Source organism: Belonocnema kinseyi, chromosome 7 (assembly GCF_010883055.1).
Source record: "Belonocnema kinseyi isolate 2016_QV_RU_SX_M_011 chromosome 7, B_treatae_v1, whole genome shotgun sequence".
Lineage (NCBI taxonomy): Eukaryota > Metazoa > Arthropoda > Insecta > Hymenoptera > Cynipidae > Belonocnema > Belonocnema kinseyi.
The window spans coordinates 53,534,499-53,541,947 of record NC_046663.1 but is presented as its reverse complement, the minus strand read 5'-3'; the positions used below and the strand labels follow the sequence as shown (position 1 = coordinate 53,541,947).

Below are 7,449 nucleotides of genomic sequence, written 5' to 3'. Positions count from 1 at the left end.
AGCTCCAAGGAGATTATGTTGAAAAATAAAAAAAAATTTACCCAAAAAAAATTGTTTTTATACTTCATTCTAAGGACTTATTGAACTACCCTCGTATTAGGAATCATTGCACTCAGCTAATCATGGACCATGTTACATCTCTGAAAAGGCGGAATAGGAAAAAATTTAGTTGCAATTTAAAACCTAACGGAGTTACACAATTTTTTAAAGATAATCCTGATATTCTTTTCTTAAAAGCAGATAAAGGCAATGTTACTGTAGCCATGTCAAAATCCGATTATAAAACTAAAATGTTGAATATTTTGAATTTACTAATACTTATAAGATTTCTAAATCTGAATATACTTCTACTACTGAAGCAAAAAATAATGATTTGGTTAGTACTATGTTAAATAAAAACTATCTTACTGAAAAAGAAGCTAAAGATTTGAGGTGTTACACATCCGTCACTCCAAGAGCTTACGGTTTACCCAAGATTCATAAAACTGGCAACCCTTCAAAATTAATTGTTTCCACGATAAATAGTCCCACCTATAATCTAGCGTCTTACATATCCAATATTTTGAATAAGATCATTGAAAAGAATGCTTGTCACGTCAAAGGCAGTCTATCTTTTGTTAAAAACATTAAAAGACACGTATTACCAAAGGGCTATGTTCTAGTATCTTTAGATGTAGTCAACGTGTTCATCAACATCCCTGTCAATCTAGTCATCCAGGGTATTAAAAAGAGAAGGACGGAAATCTCCGAACATACAAAAATCCCTGAAGATGAATTCATAAAATGTGTTAATTTGTGCTTGAATACTACTTTTTTCAACATTGACAGTAAAACGTATAAGCAAATTTTGGGTCTAGTCATGGGTTCTCCTCTGTCTCCGGCTACAGCGAATTTATTCATGGAAAAATTGAAAAGCACTTGCTTAAATGCACTAAATTTTTGCCTCCCATTCTTTTACCGATATGTAGACGATATTGTCACAGCGATTCCGTGAAATAAAACACAAATCATCTTGGATCAATTTAATAGCTACAATAATAATCTAAAATTCACCATTGAGATTGAAAACAAAAACAAAATTAGTTTTTTAGACATATTAATTATCCGTGAAAATAATTATATCAAAATTGACTGGTTTCAAAAGAAAGCATGGTCGCTCAGATATCTAAATTTTAATTCATCTCATCCAAACTGCCATAAAATTGGTGTATTAAGAGGTTTGTTTTTCCAAATTCTCCGAATTTCAGATCCAGAATTCATGCCCAAAATGATCAAACTTATTAAAGATACCTTAAAAGACAATGGGTACCCTTCACATTTAATTGATGACTGTTTAAAAAAAGAAACTTTACGTTTTTATAACTCTGAATCTCTTACCAATAATAAAAAACCAGGGAAGAATTTTGTAGATTTCACTGTTTGTCCATATATCAAAGGTTTATCTGAAAAAATTGAACGGGTTTTACGTCACCATAAAATAAAAACAATGTTTAAACCAATCAAAACCTCTGAAAAGTTTTTCTCCAACCTAAAGGATCCACTTCCAAAATTCAAACGGACGGGCTTATTATATAAATGCAAATGCTTCAATTGCACTGCAGTCTACGTTGATGAAACGGGAAGAAAATTAGAAACTAGAAATAGAGAACATAAATATTCTAAAACCAATTTCAATAACAACAATCATACAGCTCTTACTGAACATTTTTTAGATACCGGTCACCAATTCGACTTTGACAATACACAAATTTCAGCTTATGAGAAAAACAAACCTCGTCGCAAAGTTATTGAAAATTACTTTATCAACAAACATCAAAATGTTGCCGTTAATTTACGCTATGAAAAGAATAATTTCCCGAAAACCTATAAAACCATTTTAAATCAAATTTAATTCTTCTTTTTTTTTTAATTTTTAATTTTCCTGTTTTGTTCCTGGTTTTAATTGCATTTGGAATTACTTATCGGTAGATTTCATTATTTGATTGCCCTTTTCAGCTTTCGTTTTCATTGTTTGTTTCCTCACTACACGTTGAGCCAGGTTGGCGACCGGTTGTGTCTTTAAAATCTTGCCAACCTGGCCAAAAAAGTGTTTTCAATTAATATAAAAAAGAAATGTTTTTAAACAATTTTTATAAATATCACGTCTTATCATGCCTGGAAATGTCACATAAGTTAATTTTGTTTATATATTGAATCATTAATGTTATGTTTTTGGACTTAAAATATTTGTAATGAACTTTTTGTAAAGGTATGTCTTTCACAGTTATTTAAATAATGTAAACCATCTAATTGTTATTTAATCTGTTTTGTAAACAAACTTTTCGCACTATTGAATATTCAAATTTGAGTAATTTCTCTTCTTTTATTTAATTCATTAACTTATTTTATTGCTTAAAAATTCAAACTTCCCTTTTTCCTTTTTTGTTTATTTTTTATCGTATTTGTTCTCATTTTATACAATTTTTTATTTTGTCTCACAGATTTTGACCATAAAAAAATATTTACTGAAGAGGGACCAAACCCAGGACCGAAACGTTTTAATAACATTTGTCTGTTTTTATTGTAACTGACCTTTCCAATCGACGCCTGATTGAGTGATCTAACATAAATACAAGGTCGAGACTGATTTATCAACTTGTTCTAGGGAGCTTTGTTCTAGTTGTTTTGACTGTTATATTTCTTTTGTCATATAGATACGTTAGAAACTCTTGAAAAAGTATCAAGAAAATGGTTGCGGTATAAAAATCAGGTTATAAAAGTTAACTCAGAGAACACGCGAAGACCCCGAATAAAAGAGAAGCTTTTTAATAATCATGAAAGATTCGAGGAGAAATGCTTAAGGTTTTATTTTAAAAGAATAATTTCAAGTTTTAAAGATTTTAAAATGTGGGTTAAAAGAATATGGAAGACTTTTGAGACCATTTTTTATAATTTTTCAAGATTTACAAATTTTTTACGTAAATTTAATTTTGTCAGGGTGTGAAAAGAAGTTCTTAAAATCTTGGGAAATTTTTAAATGATTATTTTCTAAGGAATTTTAAGAGAAAATCGAAAAAAAGATCACAAAACATTTTGAATTATTTCCTAAAATTTTTTATAAATGTGAAATTTTAAGAGATATTCAAAAAATTTGAAACGATTCAAAAATAATTAAAACTTGTAAAGTTTTTTTTCTAAATTTTGTAAAGTTTCACGATAAGGAAAGACATTTTTTCAGTTTCCTAGGAAAAATTAATTTGAATAGATCATTTAAAAAGATTTTACAAGATTTCAAAAATAGTCAAAGAAGAATCTGAAAGATCTTAAGGAAGTTTTAAAGCCTTTGCAGAATAAATAAAAAAGGTAGAAAAAGTTTAAATAATTTTTTGAAATTAGAATGTTTAGAAGGTCTGGTAAGATTTAAAAAAAGAAGAACTTTTCTTATATTCGTGTGAAAATTTTAAATAATTTTTTATTTTTAAATGTGAACTATAAGAGAAAATTGAAAAAGGTTTTTAAACATAACAAACGATTTCCTCAAATTTCTAAAAATAGTTTAGAAAATTTAAAAGTCTTCTAGATTCTTTTCTGAATCCTCTGAAATATTGAAAAATCTTTTAATTTTTCTCAACAATCTCATGAAAATTATATTGGCATAAATTTGAAAACAAGGTGATAATGGCTTTTCTTGAAGTGTGGCATACAAATGTTAAAATATTCTAGCTTCATTACAAAGTCTAATTGTTTAAAAAATATCACATTTTAGATTTCGTTATTTCATTGTAATAGAAAACAATATTTAAGGATTTATTATATTCGAAAACGGCAATATAAACAAAAATTAGTTCTTCATAACTATATTGAAAAGTGTTTCAATATCCGGGACTGATACAAAATAATGAAAAAAGGAATAATAAAATCATAAATAGACTACAAAAAATTGCCAAATTATAATATAAACGAATTGTTAAATTCCCATAAATATTTCTATTGTTGAAATTTAAGTTTGTCGAATTTAAAATTGCCGAAAATGATTAAGCAATTATTAATTAATGATTACTTAAATTGTTTGCCTTATTTATAATTCTATCAATAGCTCATAAATTAATAATGAATTAACTATGATCAGCATATATTTTTGGCATTTTTTTCCATTCATTTGTGTATTCGTTATTTATTTTTGTATTATTTTTTATAAGTCTTGAATATCCATGCAATTTTTTGTTTGTTTGAATTATGTCAATTATGACACTTTTTCCTATATTAAACAAAATAATACGTAAGTACATAAGTCTCATTCACTACCTGACTTTAAACTATGAAGAAAAAATGCTTTTAAAGGGCTTTTCATATTTATTTTGTAATTTTTATGCATTTTTCCTATGATACTGTGGAAGCACCCCCTGATTAAACTGTGTCTTTCCAAATGTTTAGATTGTTAATTTTAATACATTTTTCCAAGATATAGAAAAAATCGACATAAATAGCAGTTAGTTTAACAATCTTTAACATTTTATTTTCAAAAACGTTTCTTTCCAATTCAATCACTATTCAAAGGACATATTTCATGAGATTATTAAGGTTCCTGAGCTTCAAAGTAAAAAAAAGATTGGCTTTTATCTCTTAAGATTGAAGAAATATAATCTTTGCCGATTCAAGATTTCATTTTTCTCGAAAACTACGCAAAATATATAATTAAATTGTACACTTTCCATAAAAAACAGCAAAGACCGTCAATCTTCCAGGTATATTTTCGTCAACTTTTGAACAAAGTTTTATAAAAAATGACAACAAAATATTCCAAAATGTCGGAGTAAAGCATGGTGCACTGAAATGTCTCGCCACCGAAGTAGTAGGATGTCGTGCACAATAGTGTCCGGAATTCGTAACGGAAAAAGAAATAATTGTCATTTTCTTAATTTGGATACTTTTTTACTCTATGTGGACCAAATAAATGTAAAAAAACGAATATTAATGGAAATTTCCACTGTTCCAACAAAAATTACGATTTTTGATGTAATTTTTAAAAATATTTGTGCTTATAAAAATATTAAATATGGATAAAATCATTTATATTTGTGGTTCATGTAGAGTTGTTTTCAATACTTTACAAAATGAAACTTGAATGAGTATAATAGATTGAATACTTTTTTAGAAAACGTGCACGCCCTTTGGGAATAATTTTAAGACGACGAGAAATCAGTAGTAAAAGTCGAACGCTGGGCCGACTGGACAAGCAAGCGGTCATACGACGCGAGCAGCGCGTCCCACCGAACGTCGGCACGCCCGTGCACTACTGGGAATATCTTCCGAAATACTTTGGATTAGAAGCTAGAATTTTGTACGGACGTTTTCAGATAGTTTTTGAATCGATTAAACGAAAAAAAATCGATTTTTTCGGTTTTGAGGGACTGACCACCCCCTTAATTAAATAAATTTTTCAAAGATATAGAAAAAAAATTGACTAAAATAGCATTTAGTTCAACAAAATTAAAAAATTTTTTAAATACTTGTTTGTAGTTCACTATGTAAAGAACATATTCTATGAGATTATTAAGGTTCCTGGGCTTCAGAGTAAAGAAAAATGGGTTTAAACATTTTTCTATCAAAAATTTATTTATTAAAACGACTAAAATAGCATTTACTTTTACGAAAATCGAAATCTTATTTTTTTAAACATTTTTTCCAGTTTAGTAACAATATTTAAAGTCGCCCCCCTTCCTAAAATCCTTAATAATTTCATGAAACATGTTCTTTAAATAGTCTTGTTCATTTATTTTTTCAAAATAAAATGATAATGTTCGTTAAACTGCTATTTTAGTCGATTTTTGTATATCTTTGAAACTATAAACTGCTATTCATATGTTGCCGTAGTTTTCGAGAAAAATGAAATTTTGAATAAGAGAAAATTATATTTTATAAATTTGAGAGATACAAGCCAATTTTTCTTTACCCTTGAAGGGCACACTTCCATACAATTACAGAAAGAGCATACTAAGTGTTACGCACCCAAGGGTATTCAAACGTGTCCTGTGTCGACGGTATTGGATAGTTTTTTACAAGAAAATCAATTAATGATATGTTTAATCTATTTAGTTTAAGGAGAAAAAAGTTTCATAACTGTTTTCGAAATTTAAATTAGATAAAAAAATCCTTTTTGGAAAAAAAATAAAAAATGACTTCTTCCACTCTAAAATTCATAACTTTTTAAGTTTTTGATATTTTTACTTAAAATTTTACTTGAATACTTTCGAGATACAGCGCTTCAAACTAAAATTAGTCTTATAGTGTTCGTTCCAAACAAGGTATTTATTCTAAAAAATAAAGGCTTCAATTCAATGAAAAATGAAACACCGTACTTTGGGTAATTAAACGATTTTATTGATCTTAAACTGCGTATAAAAATTATGTAAATCAAAATTATGTAAAAATGACATAGAAAAATAGGTTTTTACGTAATTTGTTAATCTGGCGCCATATGTTCCATTTTCTTGAATTTGGTACGTTTTGTTAAAGCGCAAATAAGTCGCTGGGTGTTTTCACCCAGTATGCCCTTTATGGGTTAATAATCTCATGAAGAATGTTTTTGAGTAGTTATTGAATTAAAAACAAACGTTTACAAACGAAATATTAACGTTCTTTAAACTTAGTGCAATTTTAATCGATTTTTTTCTGTATTTTGGAAAAAATTACTGGATTGAACAATATAAACATCTGGAAAGGGTGCAATTTAATATCTTTCAGGAAGCTGACCAATTTCTTAAATTATGAACTGCTATTCATATTTTTCTTCTTTTTCGAGAAAAATGAAATTTTTAATCGGTAAAAATTATATATCTTCAATATTAGATATACGAGTAAAAAACAATTTTTTCTTATTTTGAAGCTCAGGAACCTTAATATTATAACATGTTAGTCAGTAAATGAAAAACAAACGTTTTTAAAAACAAAATGTACAGTTCATTAAACTAAATACTATTTTAGTCTATTTCTCTATATTTTTGGAAAAATTTATTGAATTAAACAATATAACATCTGGGAAGGCTACATTTTAATTTATTCCAGGAAACTGAATAATTTTGAACTATAAATTGTTAGTTGTATTTTGCGTAGATTTCGAGAAAAATGAGATTTAAATTGGGAAAAATTATATTTCTGAGATTTTAGAGATAAAAACGAATTTTTCTGTACTTTGAAGCTCGGAAACTTTAGAATCCCATGGTACATGTTTTTCAAATAGTTAGTGAACTGAAAACAAACGTATTTAAAAATGAAATATTAAAGATCGTTAAACTAAATGCTATTTTAGTCGGATTTTTTCTATATATTTTGGAAAAATGTATTGAAAAATATAAACATCTGGAAAGAGTACAATTTAATATGTTTCAGGAAGCTGACAAATTTCTTTAAACTATGAACTGCTACTCATATTTTGCTTCTTTTTCGAGAAAAATTAGATTTTAAATCGGT

At 27.4% G+C, this 7,449-nt stretch overlaps 1 protein-coding gene across 2 annotated transcripts in view; it reads left to right on the top strand.

The window, feature by feature from the left end:
- LOC117177429 (guanine nucleotide exchange factor subunit Rich) overlaps positions 1 to 7,449 on the top strand; it is a 57,492-nt gene that overhangs the window by 43,646 nt on the left and 6,397 nt on the right. The window lies entirely within an intron of this gene.